At 40.9% G+C, this 19058-nt stretch overlaps 1 pseudogene; it reads left to right on the forward strand.

Annotated features, from left to right (window-relative positions):
* Nucleotides 1–399: 399 nt before the first annotated feature.
* On the forward strand, nt 400–1762 carry LOC147419573 (uncharacterized; annotated as a pseudogene).
* Nucleotides 1763–19058: the final 17296 nt, after the last annotated feature.

Here is a 19058-nt window from a genome sequence, read left to right on the forward strand (position 1 = left end):
ATGCAAAAATAGATTTGTTTGATTTCAGAGACAAACTCAGATTTTTATGATGTTTTTGGGGAGGAACTTGAGCAAACTATTGTAGGTTTGCCAAATTTGTGTGAGGATGATGCTACTACTCTGTTTTATCGCTCTGAATCAATTCAGATTAAAGCAAAAGAAGACCAGATTGGTTATTTTCTGAATTTGCAAATTCAAGAAAGTTGGTTTTTGGAGCCTAACTCAGATTTTGAAGCAAAGTATCAGTGTTCTAAGATGTTGCAGATGTTGACGACGCATTGCTTGATGGTTGCAAAGAGGTTTTTTCATTTTGAATCAATTTCGGGTCATTATGAAGTGCAATTTGATTTGTTGGAAGTGTTATTTGCTACAAATTGGTGGCTAAAGCTGATCATGGAGATGTATCTCAGCTGTATGAGCTTATTCTCAAAGTTAGAAGTTGCCGATATTCAAAATTTTGGAGTTTTTCACAATCAGACTTCTATGTCTGAAGTGCATATTACTGATTTTCTCAATGAAGAAGTTGCAAATCAGATTTTGCAAATGCAAGCTGTTGAGGTTGATGACTCAATTATCCATATTTCATATTGTTTAAATCAGATTTTGCAGATTGATGATCAGGCAAAGAGGGTTTTTTCCCTGATTTTGCAAAAGTCACGTGGAACTCAAAGGGATATAGTATTTTGGACCTTTTTCATGATAAAATTACAGAGTTTACTGAGTGGAATGCTTGTTTCCTATGAAAGCAGTGGTTTTGTCTCAGATTTGCCTAAACTGTTTGATTTGAAGAACAAATATTTATGGATCATGTGGATCTTATTTTATTTGGATGCTGGGAGCATTATGTCTTTATGCACAGGTTGTTGAAGGCTGAATATGCATATTTTCAAATTCAAGGAGGGCTGAAGATACAAGAGGATATTCAGGTTTTGGTGCCTGAATTACAAAAACCTGATTTTCAAAGTCCGCTTCTCATGTTTCAGAGGTTGCAAAGACTGATTCTACTAATGTTTACTTCATTATCTTGGAGAATGGACATACTTATTCAGTTTTGGTTTCATAAGTTAATTTTGTATGAGCTCTCATGGAAGTATCCTTACTTCATGAAATGGCACATTGATATAATCCCTTGGGGAAATTTTGGGCGGTGTTTAGTTTTTGACTATGATGTATTTTGTGTACCTTGGTTTAAGTACTAGGCACTGCACTTTGGATCATATGAAGATGTTAACATTGAGTTTGTCATGGTGCTATATGGTGTATTTGTATATCTTGGATTGGGTTCCAGGCACTATACTTTATGCTATGTAGTAACTAGGTATTTTTGGGAAAATGGGATAAGGCATTTGACTTTAATCAAGGGATGTGTGGATCCGAGTCGGATTTCTGAGAAATCCACCACCGGGACGTGCCATGTGTTGACAGGCACATCAGTATGAAAATTTAGTGGTGAGTGAGATCTGTTTTGCTGGTCAGTCGAATTCTGGATTTTGGTCAGTTAGATGTTGGTCAGTCGGATTCTGGTCAGTCATATGTTGCTGTGTCGGATTCTGGATTACTACTGAATCAGATACTATTGAGTCTGATATTATTTGAAGTCGGATTTATACTGAGTCGGATTTCTTCTGAGTCGGATTTCTGCTTAGTCAGATATTTGGCCAAGAACTTCTTTTGGGCAGTTACAACTGTTTCGTGTTGGATAATTCATGGGCTTAGAGGACGACTTGGAGAGATGATCTCTCGAGCTGTAAGCCTTTCTTGAAGATGAATACGAGTTCTGAGTTTGCCCTAATCTATCCTCCTTGCTCTGTCTGATCTTGTCTCTGTGTTATTCTGCTGAGTCTGATTCTTGTATTAAGCCTTATGAGGACTGTTTAGCTTGTTTTTCTTCATGTGTTTTCGAACCCCAACATGTAGAAGCACTCACGCTCTTCATCGAAGTGCTACTGTCAGGTTGTAGCCCCATCGATATCCAAGAGGTAATCTCCCCATCTCACATTGCTCGTGTTGATCGCAAATCAAGAGCATTAAGAGGGCGGGCTACGAAATGTCATCACTGCTGTCAACCAAAGCATTCTGTCAATGAGCATCGATGGAGGAGGTGAAGAAATAATGGTGAGTTTTTCTTTTGAGAACCGCATCAACAGTCTCACACCAGTCAGATTTTGTGTAGCACCAAGTGTTTTCTCTCCAACGGTCAAAGAAGAGTCGTCAACTACATCAACCACAAAGTCCAAGCCACAAAGCCTAAAGCATTTGGTGGAAGCAAGTGGGCCTACGCTCTCTCTAGGCTTAGAGAGTTCAACTCAAGTACGACCATCCAAGCGTCGCCACCGCATGCAAAATGGAAAGCTGATTGAGGTAGACTCTTCTCGCCCAGTCTATTTTGAACCCAATATGGAGGATTATGTGGACTTCAACAAGAGGTAGAGGCCTGTGGTGAAGGTGTGACCTTGTGAACACTTAAGGTATGCAAATCTAGGTTTCAAAGCCTTGCCCTACACCCAACATGGATAATAACAATAGGCAAGAAGTCTTTCCTTTTTGTTTCTTGCAATACATGCATGTAAACATGTGCATTGATAGGAAGATATTCTACCAGCAAAAGATTGTTTTCCTGTTCGGAGCAGAGATGCTTGATGAATCCTTAGATCCCCATGTCCCATCATCTTGCCCATTCTCGATTATTACCACTCTTTTGATGTAAGCATCTTTATTCTATTCTAGCCTTGTGCTCTTCTTAGCTCTTTCTCAAGTTTTCCACCCATGTATAAACCTTTATGAATCACTAAGTCATTCAAAAAAATAAATAAGTTTGTGAGTGTCTGCTCATTGATTTACTACCATGGCAAGTGTCTCTTTTCCCACATTTAGTGGCAAGAAGGGAGAAGACATCACCACCAATGTTTTGGATAACTTTAACATTGCTTGTGTGGTTTCCAACAAAGATGACAATGCCTCACGACTACAAATATTTCCTCTACTGATGAAAGTAGAGGCCAAGTCTTTGTACAAAGCTTTGCCCCAAGTTACCAAGGATGCATGGAATTTACTACATGCTACATTTGTGAAGAGGTTTGGTGGAGGCACAACCTCATAAAAGTTATGGCAGCTGCTAACATAGTTAAATCAGGGAGGTCTGCTAGAGTATGCCACTTATGAATCCAAATTTGTGGATTTGTGGGAGTGATGGGTTGCCTCGCTGGAGGAAGGTGAAGGAGCTCCTAATTTCCTGAAGAAGGATTGTTTCATTGCTGGCATGTGGTCGCCACTTAAGTATAAGGTGAAGGGGAGATTCCCTGCAACAAATGAGTTGGCAATGGAAGTATCCCACCTTAAAGACAAGAAGATGCACATGCAAGCAAGAGTCAATGAGTCAAAGGAATCAATCTCAGTCCGACTAACCCCAACTTTTGCAAGAGCCGCTCAGAGGACCCAACCACAAGAAGCATCAGAATAGCAACAAAACCTATTGAGCCGCAGTGGTACTTAGTTGGAGAATCTATCTGTGTATTTGGTGCAACAAGGGCATGCACACAACCGCAATCAAGGGAAGCGAAGAGGAAAATAAAGGCAAAACCAAGAATACCATTGCTACAATTGTGGGGAGGATGGCCATGGCATGTATTACTGCCCACTCCCAAGGAGACAAAATTTCAACAGAGGAGCTAGACAAAATCAGATTTCACCACCAAGAGCAAAACCACCACCACCAAGGGAACCACAACAAGCACCACCTGTGCAAATCCGACAACCACCCATTCAACCACATCCACCACCACCACCACAACCTCTCATTCCACCCTTACCTCCACCACCAATTGGCAACCAGGGAGTAAGTGTCATCAGTCTTAAAGGTAAGGGAAAGGAGAAAGTGGAGGAAGATATCAAGGGGGTTGTGAAAGGTAAGACCAAGGTTAAAGGATTAGATGCCATGGGGGTAAAGCACGCTAGTCAGCATGGTGAATCTTCTCAAAAGGAAGAAAATATGAAAACTAAAGGGGAATCTAGCAAAAAAGCTGTCCAAGTCACGACGTAAAATTGACATTGTAGATTTCTCTTTGGGTGAATGTTCTAAACCATATGATTTGGTTCAAGATGTTTCTGTGCAGGGCCCAAAAATCACCTGGCCCCAATTACTCCACCTAGCACCTAGGGTGAGGAGACAATGGACAAAGATGGTTAGCACAATATGACCAAAGCCAAAGATAGCTAGGGCTATCTCTGGGAGGAATCTAGATGACATACTACCAGTGATGATGGATGCTCACATCAAAGGGCAACACATCTCCAATATCTACATCGATGGTGGCACACAAATATGCGTCATGAGCGAAAGAATGATGTACTGTTTGGGTTTAGAGGTGAGTAGGCCGGAACCATGCTGAGCCAAAATGGCAAATAATGTAAAAGTTCAATGTGTTGGTGTTATAAATGCAGTTAGGATAAAGGCATTCAAAATCGAGGTAGATGTGGACATCTTTGTCATGCCACACAAAGGGGAGGGCTATCCTATCATTCTAGGGAGGCCTTGGCTTATGGCTATGAGAGCTAAGCAATCCTGGATAGCGGCATAATCCAGATGAAGGATGCCAAAGGGAAGCCAACACTTTATGACATGAAGACATGTCAGCAACACAACATGGATCTAGAAACCTATGGGGATGAGTTTTCTAGTAGTGACTCTTCAACCACTTCAGAGGAGGAGTCAACAGTGACTGAAGAGAGCGACGGTAGCATTGAGGTGATGGGGGTCATTCTCAAGGACCCTAAGAAGATGGAGCAACCTGATGCATCATCAAACCAAGGGGAGATACCAAGTATACAATCTCTGGTATAGGCAAGTAAGCTACATCAAATGCTCTCTAGTGAGTTGTGTGGGAAGGAGCGTGAAGATTATATTATGATGCTAAGTAATTTTACCACATTGTTCATTGATGAATATGATAAAATCACTGGCATCACAATAGTTCATCATCACATTAAGCTCAAGGAGGGAAGTAAACCTGTAGTGCAAAAGCTCGGGCAGCTAGGAGCAATTCAACAAGAGGCCTTGCTCAAAGAGGTAAGGAAACTGCTAGAAGCAGGTTTCATCTATCTTGTTGAAGACTCAGAGTGGGTTTCTCCAATGGTAGTCACACCAAAGAAGAATGGTAAGTGGAGGGTTTGTGTTGATTATAAGCCCCTTAATACAGCCACAAAGAGGGACCATTTTCCTCTTCCTTTTCAAGATGAAATTCTCAATGAGGTAGTAGGACATGAGCGCTACACGGTATGTGATGGCTACTTAGGCTACTTCCAAATTAGCATCATTAAAGAAGATCAAAAGAAGACAACCTTCATCACACCATGGGGATGTTTTGCTTACAGAGTTATGCCTTTTGGTCTCACCAATGCTGCAGTCACTTTTCAGCGCTATGTACATTTGTTTTTTAAGCCATTATTTGGAAAATAAATCCATGTTTTTATTGATGACTTTTGTATCTATAGCTCCCGCTCTCTTCATTTGGAGAACGTTTATGAAGGTCTAGCCAGGTTGCAAGCTTTGGGTGGCCAACTCAACGTGGAGAAATGCCAAATTTGTGAAAGCAAAGTTACTCTTCTTGGCCATGTGATCTCTGCCAAGGGCAATGAAGCTAACCCAATCAAGGTTCAAGCCTTGGTGGCTTTGACCTCTCCCACCACAACAAAGCAGTTGGTCTCTTTTCTTCAAAAGGTGAGGTATTTGAGTAGGTTCATTCACCTGCTCTCTCAGGTGATTTTCCCTTTGCAACAAGTTATCCATCAAGAGATCTTCACTTGGAATGAAGAAAATGAAAAACAGTTCAATGAGGTAAAACAAATTCTAGCCTCACTTCCCACCATTGCACCTCCAAAGTGGGACGAGCTGTTTTATGTAAACCCTAGTGTGGGAAATGACACACTTGGGGCAGTATTGATCCAAAAGGATCCTCAAACTTATTTCATGCATCCTATCTACGTCTCTAGTCTCATGATGATTCCATCAGAAAAGCGGTACATGACAGTGGAGCACATGGTGCTTGCATTTATGTTTGCTACCACCAAATTTTTCTCTTATTTATTGTATAGACCATTCATAATATTAACAATGGAAGAAGTATTTCCTTATGTGATGCAACACATGGATGTTTCTTCTAGGATTTCCAAATGGCTCACAAGGTTGCAAGAGTTTGACTACACACTGCAAGGGAGAGCTCCACAAGAGCCAGTCTAGGAGGCATTCTCACTCATCACCACTATGAAAAGAAGCTATTTCAAGACAAGTGACAAGGAAGTAACACTTGTGTTGGAAGTCCCTAGGATAGAGAGGGCTCACTCTCTTTTCTTTGATGGAGCGTATACGAGGACAATGGACAAAGCTGCAGCAAGCATTGTCATCTTCAACGAGCAAGGAAAAAGTTATTCTCCATTGGGCATCTCTTGGATTCCCACTCCAACAATGAAGAAGAATATGTAGTCTTAACTCTCGGGTTAGAATGGTGTGTGACAAAAGGTATTCAATGGTTAAATGTGTTTTGGTGATGCCATGCTTTTAATAAAACAAATACAAGGAACTTGGGTTGGTAAAAATCATAGCTTGCTAGGCCATTTACACCAAGTTAAGAAACTTTTGAGGAACTTTCAAGCTATACAATTACATCATGTCCCTTGAGCAAAAAATCAAGAAGTTGATGCTCTAGCTACAGAGAAACTACAAGATGTTCTAGTGGGTGCTATCAAGTTGAAGATGCCTCTCTTCCAAGGTAGCGATGCTATGCCTGACACCCTGAGTTTCTTGGACACAGGAGAGTGTCCTAAAGATCTTATAAGGGCCAAAAGCAATGGCTTGTGCGCAAGGAAACAAAATAACACCTTATCAATGACAACCTCTACTGCAAGGGTAAGGATCAAATTCTTAGGCGTGTACCTCTCTCTAGAGAAATCACCAAAATCATTTCAAGTTGCCATGATGGTGTTTTAAAGGGCATTTTGCACTTGATATTACCAGTAGGAAGGTTCTACAAGCCGGGTTTGTGTGACCTAGTTTACAGAGAGGTGTGCATCACTGATGTAAAACATGCAAGGAATATCAGAAGGTAGGGGATAGGAGGCTCACATATGAGCCACAAAATCCTATAATATTTTATGGACCATTTGAGAAATGGGAAATTGATGTCATTGAGCCTTTACCAAGGAGCCAATTAGGTACATTGTATATCATCATGGGTGTGGACTACATGACCAAGTGGGCTGAAGCAATTGCTACCACCCGGATTATAGCTAAGGAAGTGGCTAAGTTTGTATTTGAAAACATTTGTTGCCATTTTGGCACTCCTCTTGAAATAATTTCTGACAGGGGACCAGGTTTTAGAGGAGACCTAGTAGGAGAGATGATGGAGAAGCTTGGTATCTCACGACGACACTCAACTCCCTACTACCCACAATGCAATGGTTTGGTGGAAAAGGTAAATGGTATGATATGCAAGATCATCACTAAACATGTAAATAATCACAAAAGTGATTGGGACAAGCATCTTATGACTGCACTTTGGGCTTATCGCACTTCATTTCGCACATCCCTTGGGTTCACACCATATCACTTGGTGTATGGTAAGGAGGCCATTTTACCCATTGAAGTACAATTGGCTAGTCTCAGGATACTAGCTAGGCAGATGGAATGCCCTAATGCTCATCTCCACAACCACATTCTTGATCTAGAGAGGCTTCAACTAGATAGAGAAAATGCTATCAACTATTATGCAGTATAGGCAAAGAAACTCCGACTTACCTTCAACAAGGGACTTAGGGAAAAAGGTCTCAAGAAAGGTATGTTGGTCCTAATGTATGATAACAAGTTTGACACTAAGAAGGATAAAAAGTTTTCACCTAGATAGGAGGGGCCATTTGCCATTAGAAAGCACTACAACCATGGCAGTTACCAATTGATGGATGTAGATGGTAGGCTCCACAAAACAAGTGTCAATGGATGGAGGCTCAAGCAATACTTTTTGAAGTTTGATCAAGCACCTATAATGGAAATCCTTGAGGAGGAGACTCCTCCACATCAACTGAAGAAGAATCAAGTATAGAGCTAGAGACATAAATGCCTCTAAATTCAGGGAGAGGGCTAATGAGGGCTGCTTTTCAAATTTTGGACCACCTTTCCTTTGGTATGCACCTGATGGCAAGGCTTCAAGGCTTCGCGGAGGAGGAAGGACTTGATGCATTAAATCTATGTTAATATTTTGTACATAGCTATGGTTTTGACACATTGGGATCTTGAAAATAAGGAGAGGTAGGAACAAACTTTATGAAAAAGAAAAATTCATTGGATGCTGATTCTACCCGGTGGTCACTACCTGACGGTCACTACAGGTAAAGAATAAAAATCAATAGTAAAAGGGAGGAGAATCTTATGCATTATGGAGTTGGAGTCAACAAAATATTATCAAACCCAAGCATAATTCACTTGTGGACACAAGGCTTGCACATGGAGTCAAAAGGGGACCAGCTGGAAGACTTTTGGAAGGGAAAAGACGGACACATATTTTTGTGGGATTTTTCTCTATTTTTTCCATTTTGAATTGGAAAAATTTTTCAACAGCTGAGCTAATATTTTTGCCCCTATTTTTAAAATAATTTTTATAGTTAGAGTTTGGGAGATATGGTCAAAATGGTGGAGCCTATCTGTTCACATGGGAAGAATTTATGGTTATCCAACTATACACACACATAATTTCTTAAAGGTTTCTCTCCATTATTGCTCGATTTTCTCTTATTTTATCAATATTCTCTCAAATATTATAAGAAAACTCTTGAACTCAAGCTATGGAAGGAGGCATGGAGACAAAGCTCGCCGTGATGAAGGTGATTAAGAGGAAATTGATCAATAAGCAGGACACACGGAGATCTCACATTGGTGGGATGTCTCTAACTAAGGTTACTTTGTAATAACTCCTCTTTCTCATAATATCTTCCCTAATCACTCTCTTGGCCTATAAAAGGAGGCCTTCTCTTTTGTAAACGGACACGCACAATCAAGCTCTAGAACTCACGCTCTCATATGTACATCCTTGTGTATGCACATCTACGCATAGTATTGTCTATGGTTATTCATTTTGGTTTCTAAATGGCCGAGACGTTTGAGTTACCATGCATACATGAGTTTGTGAGAGGTTGATTATGTGCAATTTTCCTCATGAATGTTTGTATAGTATTTATGAAGCCTATACTAATTAAGCTCTAATGATCTCTTCCTCTCCCAAGGCTAGCATGCTTGCTTGATATGCACTTTGCATGTGATTGCTCTGCCTTGAAGGGGGCCAATGAGCTTCCATCATGAGCTAGAAGAGGGGGTCGACCAAGGAAGTTGGGGGCTTGCTTGCAAGGTATACTCTCCCACTCTCTCTCTCTCTCTCTCATTGTGAGGTGCAAAGTGCAAGAGCTCCATCTCCTTGTCCAAGCTTGTAGAGAAGTTGAGAGCCTACACCAACACTCTTGGCTATGGAATGAAAATTCAACCAGGAGCCATGCTCCAATGCTTAATCATGTCATCTTCTCCATCTTTATTACTACGCTACTATGTATGCTAAGCAAGAAGGGTGATGATAAGTGAGGAACTATTTCTTTCTCCTATGAATGTTTCTTCTTCCTCTTCCCTATCCTCATTCCCCGCTAGTTCTCTCCACCTTTGAAGGTGTTTGAGGCCTTGGGACTGAGGCCAGGGATGGTTAATGCTTTTACAAAGATTATCTTATGCTCGTGATGCATGAAGCTTTCTTCATTGCATCACCTAGCCACAAGGAACACAAAGATTGTATTGTACCAAGTCTCTCTTGATGGGAGAATCTATAATACAAAAGCCTATTAGAGGGGGGACCATCTCCACATAAATCCGGTCTTCAAATGTTGTCAAGTTCTCTAAAATCTCTCTTGCAAAACTATTGTTCATGCGAAGTTAATTAAGTATTATGGTTATGTTGCTATCACTAATTAAGTTCACCCTCTATGTTCTCAAAGTAGTCTCACAAAACGCTCACTCTAATTATCTTAATTCCACTATCCTCAAAGTTCATAGACCATTTCCATTACACATTGCACACTCTCAAGTGATATCAAAGTCAAAGGTTGTAGTGCTCCTCCTCTCTAGAGTTTCCCTTTTTCGACGAGCTTGACATTGGCAACAGATCAAAGCTCGGAGCTTCCATGGCTATGAAAGCATTGTGCACTTGGCACATAAAGCTCAAGTATCAAGGTGGAAATGGGATGAACTCCATAAGCCACAAGGAGTGAGAGATTGAGCTTTCTGTGAGCTCAAAGAGAGAGAGAAGTAGGTTGCTTGGTTTAAGGAAGATTGACATCACGTCACTGGTTTTCTCATAACTTGAGCAAGAAAACTCGGATTTAATAACCTATTTTTTATCAAAATGGAGATCTTTTCAAGTTTTACAATTTGTAGAAGAACTTGTCAGTTGTTTTGGAGTGCAGGTATGTCTAAAATAGAAAATACAAAAGCTATTTTTTCGGGACAAATTGTGCATTCAAGTTAAGTAAGAAAGGAGAGAGAGAAAGAGATAGCTTCATCTCAACTTCCATACTGAAGGCCTCAAGGAGACACACACACAGACACTCTTGGCATCAACAAGTTCTCCTCTTGAGTACTCTCTCTCTCTCTCTCTCTCTCTCTCTCTCTCTCTCTCTCTCTCTCTCTCTCTCTCTCTTTGTGATTCTCGACATCGATAAATTGTTTTCTCGGCTTGCGGCATCGGCTTCTCCTCTGACATTGACGTGCATAGGTGAGGTGCCTCTTCCATAGAGGAGTCACACCCAACCCAATATTGACATTGACTACATGTTTTCATTCGCTCTCTGGCATTGTTGAGAGCGAGACATGGATACATGTTACATATTTAAATTAGCAGTAGTTTCATGCATTTTTGAGACCAGATTTGGATTGCCATATGAGTGTTTGGCCATGATGTATGTTCTTTATGGTTCTAAAGATTGATTCTCTCTAATTTATTATACAGAGCCTTTGATGGCTTCTTAGAGAAAGCTCTCAAATATAGTTTTTACACGCATAGGGACAATCACAAGTTCTTTGGAAACAACAGATCTGCAAGCATCTTTGGTAGTGATAGCCATTGTATTTCCAATGGGAGAATTGGATGCATATGGTTTACGTGTGACTAGCACTTAAGAGTGTGTGCCTTGTTGAGAGTGCTTTACTCTCTGGAGAGAGTTGGTTTTGTGGCTTTGCTTGCATCTCATTAGTGCATGTTTGAGCGCATGTCCTACGGTTTTGTAGTGACAATTTCACATTTTGGTGGATGTATGTTGTGTTGTGGATACTACTATTGTACCTTGTTGTGGAGCCAATTTTGGCTTGTTTTGGTAGTCCTGACCAATTTTGAGACTCGGTTTGGAAGAGCCCTTTCTAAGACTAAGACTAGTCGTGTCTACATAACCTTTTGTGAGGATCATTGCAAGAGGGTTTTTAAAGCCGAGCATTGAGGGCCGGGTTACCCAGTGTGAGGTGGATTAGGTTGCTGGAGATCCCCATTCGTGGCCTCGCCATAGGATATGTTTAGACGGGTATAGGTGCTTTGACGCCAAATTGGTAGTCTTTTGACATTTCTTTTGAGCAATATATGCCAATTCTTGCACAGAGAGCACTCTTGATATTTTAATGCATTAATTTTGTCTTGAGCTTTGCTTGAAAATTCATCTCTGTACAGAGGGGACTCTGTCAATTTTTTCCTTCGAGTCCTCTAGTTTGCCTATAGCATTCTTTTGCACTTGTGCAAAGGAGACTCTGTCAAATTTCTTGTAGAACTATTGTTGGGGATAAAGGCCATTAGGCTAATACCATCACAGCTAACCACTCCACTAACCCTAATGTCATTCTTTCTTATTGATAATATAGAACAATAAGGAGCTCACACAGAGTGTGAGAAGAAGCTCCACCAAAACTCTCTCTCTCTCTCTCTCTCTCTCTCTCTCTCTCTCTCTCTCTCTCTCTCAATACTCTAATCTCTCAGCCCTTGCATCCCTTCAACATTGTGCACTCATCAACAACTGGTATCAGAGCCAGAGAGAAGGCCTTGCATCATTGCAACATTGCGACAAAGATTGCGCTGAAACTGTAAACTTTTCAACAAAAATTCGACTGAGAAAAATGTTGATTTTCAACTTGATTTTTGCAATCCTTGTTGGAAATGCTGTGGTCTACAACTTTCCAGTTGCTTTGTCAAAGTCTGCACTGATTTTGCTACACGTTTGGAAGATTGCCTATAGGTCTAGGCTAGACAACATCATATTTTTGATAGATTTGTTTTGACCTGTAAAAACATCCCATTTCGAGTGCATTTCCTCTGATTGTGATCATCAAAGGATTCATAGATGATTTATGCGTATACAGTTCAAGGAAAGAGCATGTTCAGAAGCTTGAAATGACTTTTGCAAGGTATGATGAGTGCGGGGGTCAGTTGAACCCTAAGAAGTGTCATTTGGTGCAGCCAAGGGTAAAGCTTCTTGGACATGTGATATCAGAAAATGGGATAGAAGTAGATCGAGATAAAGTGGAAGCTTTGTTATTACTGTCATCTCCAAAGGATACCAGAGAGTTGGCCACTTTCATACAAAAGGTTAAATATCTGTCCAGTTTCATACCTTTGGCATCACAACTATTGTATCCATTGAAACAAGTGGTTAAGAATGATCCCTTGGAGTGTTCATACCTTTGGCATCACAGCTATTGTATCCATTGCAGCAAGTGGTTAAGAACGATCCCTTGGAGTGGACACATGACTGTGAAGATGTTTGTGATAGAGTCAAAAAGTTTTGAGTACACTACCTATTATGCAAACTCTTGACTGGGAAAAGGAGTTTTATGTTAACCCATCAGTGGGAGATGATGCCATTGGGGCCATGTTATTGCAAAGGGGGAAAGAATCTTAGTATATGAAGCATGTTCATTATGCTAGGAGAGTGAAGACTCCTCATAAAAGAGGTTACTCTGAAATTGAATTGGTGATGACCAATATGGTTTATGCTTGCAGATGATTCAGACATTACTTGTTGCAAAAGTCATTCACTTTTCTCACCAGTTATTCATTGCTTCCACAGTTGGTCAATAATTCAAATATATCAAAAACAGTGATGAAATGGGTTATTAAACTTCAAGAGTTTTAGTTCACCTTTTTGGTAGAAGAGAGTACTCGAGCTACCCTGGTAGATTTACTCACTTATAAAGATACTCGTGTTTTTGTTAAGGTAGAGGTGGTGTGAAAGAAGAAAGTCGAGACTCTTGCCATATCTAGTGCTTCACTGTTATATTTTGATGGCTCTTATCAAATAAGTCATGACGCTGCTTCCGGAGGCTTTGTCATTTATGATGCACAAGGAAAACTTCTAAGGAAACAAGGGCTGAGATGCAAAAAGTAACAATGAAGCAGAGTACATGGCTCCTGAAGGTGGTTTGCACATCTGTTTACAGTTGGGAATGAGACACTTGTAGATCAAAGGAGATGCCTTGTTGGTCGTGAAGCAAGTATTGGGAGTATGGAAGAATAAGAATCCTAAACTGAAGAATTTATGCTTCAAGGTAAAATTGCTGTTAAAAGGTTTGAAGCATGGAGTTTGCAGCATATTGAGAGGTCTCAAAATGAAGAAGCTCATGATGCTACCTAAGAAATGATCACTTGTGTGTTTGTGTTGAAAGCAAATGCCCCTTTATATCATGGAGGGAAGTGTTATCAAAGGAGATGGATTTTGTGTTGACAGTATGCTTTTATAAGCAAAGCTATGAGGTACAAAATGCTTGATGATGTGCTTTACATGAAAGAAAGTGATTTGGTTTTGCGTCGTGTGCCCTAGAAAGAAGAAATCTACAATATTTTGGAAGAAAATCATGAAGGATCTTGTAGAGGCCATTTTTCCATGAAGATCATGTTGCATAAATTTTTCAAGAAGGCTACATGTGGCCAAGTATTCAACGAGATGTTAACCATTGGTGCAAGTCTTGTTTGCTTGCCAAAAAATGGGAAAGAGAATTTTGAAGCTTGAATTACGAAAGACAATTCTAGCTTTTGATGTGCTTGAAGAATGGGGTCTTGATGCTATTGGACCATTACCCATGACTAGTAAAAGGAATGCTTACATCTTGATAGCAGTGGATTATCTGTCACGTTGGGCAGAAGCCAAAGTTGTCAAACACATTACTAGTAAGGAAATGGGAAAGTTTGTATATGAGTATATATGCTGCAAATTTGGTGTGCCACTAGAACTACTTTCTCATAGAGGACCAGATTTAGAGGAGAGTTGTTTGATTTCCTATGCAAGAAGCTCAATACATAGCACATGTATAGTTCTCCTTATTATCCACAATGAAATGGTCTCAATGAGAGGTTCAATGGAGAGTTGGTGAAAATCTTGACAAAGATGACCCAGACACATGGGAAAAACTAGGATTCAGAGTTGCCTTGTGCATTATGGACCTACAAAATTGCTATCAAAATGAGCACAAGGTTTTCTCCTTACCACTTGGTCTATGGAAAAGAAGCATTATTGCCAATTGAAGTGGAGATTCCTGCACTCAAATTGCTATCATCGGGAGATGAGCAGCAAAGAGATACTTGGAAGAAAAGGCTATTGGATCTACAATGTTTGCAATTAGACAGAGTTTTGACTTTAAACTATTATGAGGAAGTATCAAAGAAAGCTCATAGAAAGGCTAATGAATATGTGAAGGATAAGGGGATTGAAAAGGGTGATCTTGTGTTGCAATACAATGGTAAGTTGGACAATACCTTTCAAAGAAAGTTTCAAATTCAATGGGAAGGTCATTTTCCTGTTGTGAACAAGTTTGACAATGGCACATATCAGCCGACAGATTTTGGTGGCGCACAACATAAATACCGTGTTAATGGTTATAGGTTGAAGAAATATCTGGCATGTTTGATGACAATTGTGACAAATGAGATGCTATCAATGGAGGAAGATAGTGTGAAGACATTTGAGAATGTGAATGAGGTTTGTGGGAATGAGCTGCAATAGTTGTTCACCCTAGAAACCTCTGTCATGAATGATCAAATAGGCTTGGGGGGGGGGGGGGGGGGGGGCTGGCAAGCTATGTGTGATAATAACTAATATCTAATTCTCCTAAATGATTTTCTCATGTTAAACTGATTATTTAATATGGGAAAGTACCAGGGGAGAAAAAGCTAGAATATTGGTTAGGTTGGTAGACCGATCACAGTAGGGATCCAAAGGAGGGAAAATAGGGATCCAAAGGAGGGCCATCTGCAAAAGAGAAATGTGCATGAATGGCGCTTCAAAGACCTTAGGGTTTAGCCCATTAAGACTTCCAAAATGCTAAGGTTCCAAAAATAAATGAAATCTCCAATGGTCAAACCTTAGGGAAAATTGGATGCTTGTGGGAAGACCCCAAAGTCTTCCCACATCCCTATCAAGGAGGGGGCGAGCCATTTTTGTAGGGGATGAGAGAGAAACACACACACACACACACACACACACACACACACACACACACACACACACACACACACACACACACACACACACACACACACACTTACAAGTTGCCTTTACACAAAGGGCATAGTGGACACATGTCAGCTTCTTAGCCCAGTTTCCCCCAAGGTGCATTCAAATTCTATTGGATGGCCATAGAGGTGGACCAATGAGAATTGGGCTAGAGTACATTTAGTTTAATTCATTTAAAAACACTTGATGAAATAACCAATAGAAATTAAGCTCTCTAGAAGACTATTGGACAGTCTCCTAAGGGGTCCAATGAGCATTCAGCAGCCCAATGGCTTGCCTGATTTTTATTGGCCAGAAGACTAAGAGATCCAATGAGAGATTAGTTGATTTATTTAAATACCTAAAGCTCTCACAAAAGGGGAAAGGGGGACACATGTCACAAGGCTAACAATTATGCTTCTAATTTCCTATTGGCTAAGCCTGGCATGAGCCAATGAGGGGCCAACAATAGGAATCAGCAAGAAGGTTCGACAAAGAGAGAGAGAGGGGGCTGATTTTTGCAAGGCATTATCACACACATACTCACACAAGCTCATGTGTGAAGTAAAGAAGACTATCTCCTTCTCAAGCTTTAATGGAAAGCTCATAATCTACTCCAAGCTTGTGAGAAGGGAGGCCTACACCAACAACTCTTGGCTTTGTGATGCAAATCCAACCAAGAGCCAAGCTCCAATGCATGCTCATCTCTTCTACCATGCTACTTACTAAGCTATGCTAAGCTATTAAGAGTGATTATGTGAGGAGAAATACTTCTTTCTCGTAAGAATACTCCTTCTTCCTCTCAATCTACTCTCATACCCCACTAGCTCTCACCATCTTCAAAGGTGTGTGAGGTCTTGAGTCTAAGATCATGAGGAAATTGATGTTGTGTTTTCAAGTGTAGGCTAAGCTTCCATCTTCATTGCACCAGCAAGTTATTGAAGGAACACAAAGTATTGTATTGTAAAATGTCTCCCGTGATGCGGGAAACCTATAATACAAAGCCTTTTGGAGGGGGGACCGGCTCCATGTAAATCCGGTCCTCATAGATTAATTTCTCTCTCTCTTTGAAGTATTGTTCATGCCTATCTAACTAGGTGTTATGCTTTTGTTGCTCTCTCCATCCAAGCACTCTTGCTATGCTCATTAGGAATCTATTCTTAATGAAATGCGCACTATGTCTATGTTATTTTCCGCTACACACAAGTTACTAGACCATTAGATGGTACATTAGTATCAGAGCACAAGATTTCTCTTTTCTTGCTCAAGAAGAGAGGTCATCAAGCTGACTATAAATGGTTGGTATTATTAATTGCAATTAAGTAGAATAGGGATTTCTCAGCCTTGCAGTGCGTCTGCTTCGTGCAGATAACGGGGCATCACCGTCGAGAGCTATGGTCTTAATAGTGGATTCCTATGGGGATTTCCTACGGCTTAACCACTATTGAGCTATTAGAAGCTTGACAGGAGCCGATACTATTTTTGGTGGTGAAAGACCCTCTCTTGTCTTTCTTGCAATTAATGATATTCGAGCCACTGGTACACGAGCTTGAGTGCTTTTCTAAAGGGGTTAAGAGGAGTAGCAACTAGGGCTTGAAGTGCCAAAGTACATTAAAATTTTTTAAGCGTAAAAGTTGTTAGATTGGCTGACAATAGTAAAGAGAGTGAAATTAATGTTGATAGCTTTGATTTTGATAATAAACAGGCTACTAATGATGCCCCTATGCTTGTTAATTACCTTGTTACTAGGCTTCAACAAGCCATGAGCAATCCATCCCTCCAAAGTGAAGTGCAACGGCAGTTACGTGCTAATGGGATTCTCCAAACTCCCCACCAAGAAGAGAGTACCTAGGAAGTCTCCTTGTGAGACTTCCAAAACAAGCCTCTCTTTGATAAGGGAAGAAGAAGAGGATCCATACAAAGGGCTCAAAAATCTACTACTTGATGGCGCATCTCCTTCCCAAAGGAGAACTCAAGTTTCAATGGTAAAGCCCCCACCAAAATAACGAGAAAGAAGCAAGTCTCCTGCCACCTCGGTGGAGATGGCTCCACGAAGACAGCGGACAAAACTCTTTCCAACACCCCCTAAATAGAGAAGAACATCGCACTCTTCTCTTCACCATAATTCAAGGAGGGACGACAGAAAACAAGAGAAGAAAAAGGCAAGAAAGAGGTCACCCTCTTCTCCATCTTCTTCATCCTGTTCCTCTTATGAAGAAAGTGATGGTGCAGACAAGGAGGAACAAGGGAAGAAAAAGGCAAGAAAGAGGTCACCCTCTTCTCCATCCTCCTCAAATTCTTCCTCTTCTGAAGAAAGTGATGCTGTAGCTCTTGAACCACCTAAAAGAAGAATCCATAGGAAATCCTATGTCACGTGGAAGAGGTCGTCCAAGCTCAAAAATTCCAAAGAGGGAGGAAAGAACATCTCTTTCCTTACCTACGATGGCACCTTTTGAGCTACAAACAAAGTCTTGGCCTTCATCCAACAATTCGATGTCGCGTTTGGAGATGAGGGCTTCATGGAGTCCTCTAAGATATACCATGTAGCTATGCATTCTCAAAAGTCCGCCAGGCAATGGTGGTCTAGCCTATGAGCAAACGGTGAAGCTTCACAAACATGGAAAGCTTTAAGAGCTTCCATCATGAAGCAGTTTTTGGCTATCGATGCCAAAGAAAAAGTACTCATTGAATGGTGAAGCTTGAAGCTCTCTCCCTACGAATCTATTCACAAATATGCAGACAAGTTTTGGGATTTACATCTCAAATCCACTGTCTTCAAAAAGGTGGAATTTGGAGAGCAAAAACAACAATTTTGTGCCGGTTTAACTAAAGATATGGCGAAGTATTGTTGGAATTAGGGTTGCAGAGAAACACACACAGCTTGGAGAAGACGAAGGAAGCTCAAGGCACACAATAGAGAGTGTGTTACTTAGTGTGCAATGGAAAGATAGATAGCCCTAGAGTGATGGGCGTATATACAGTGCACGGGGGAAAAAACCTCCTAAAGAGGGAAAAAATGCCCCGGCGGTCCTAGTGTGTTCACACACATCACTACCACATGTATATGGTAACAAATCCCCCCTGGAGTGATGCGGTGAACGAGAGCTGGCACATGAGTAAAAGGAAGTGCCATTCCCTGAGGACAGGATTAGTCCACAAAGGGGAGTAAGCCCAAAGCTTTGCGGAAAGCTTCAAGCTTCTCACGAGACAATGCCTTTGTGAAAAGATCTGCAAGGTTTTCCTGTGTTGGCACATAAGCCAAGCTGATCTCTCCTGCTGAGAGCCTCTCCCTAACATAGTGGTAATGCACCTCAATGTGCTTTTTGCGAGCATGAAAAACTGGGTTCCTCGTAACTGCCAATGCGCTCTGACTGTCAGTGTAGATAGTGTTGGCAGTGTCCTGTCCAACACCCAAATCAGCCATAAGGCGTCTGAGCCATACACACTCAACCGTAGCTGTGAAGACTGCCCTGTACGTAGCCTCACAACTCGAAGTGGCCACAGTAGGTTAC

The sequence above is a fragment of the Adiantum capillus-veneris genome, chromosome 29, assembly GCF_014529385.1.
Source record: "Adiantum capillus-veneris isolate H3 chromosome 29, ASM1452938v2, whole genome shotgun sequence".
NCBI classification, from domain to species: Eukaryota; Viridiplantae; Streptophyta; class Polypodiopsida; order Polypodiales; family Pteridaceae; genus Adiantum; species Adiantum capillus-veneris.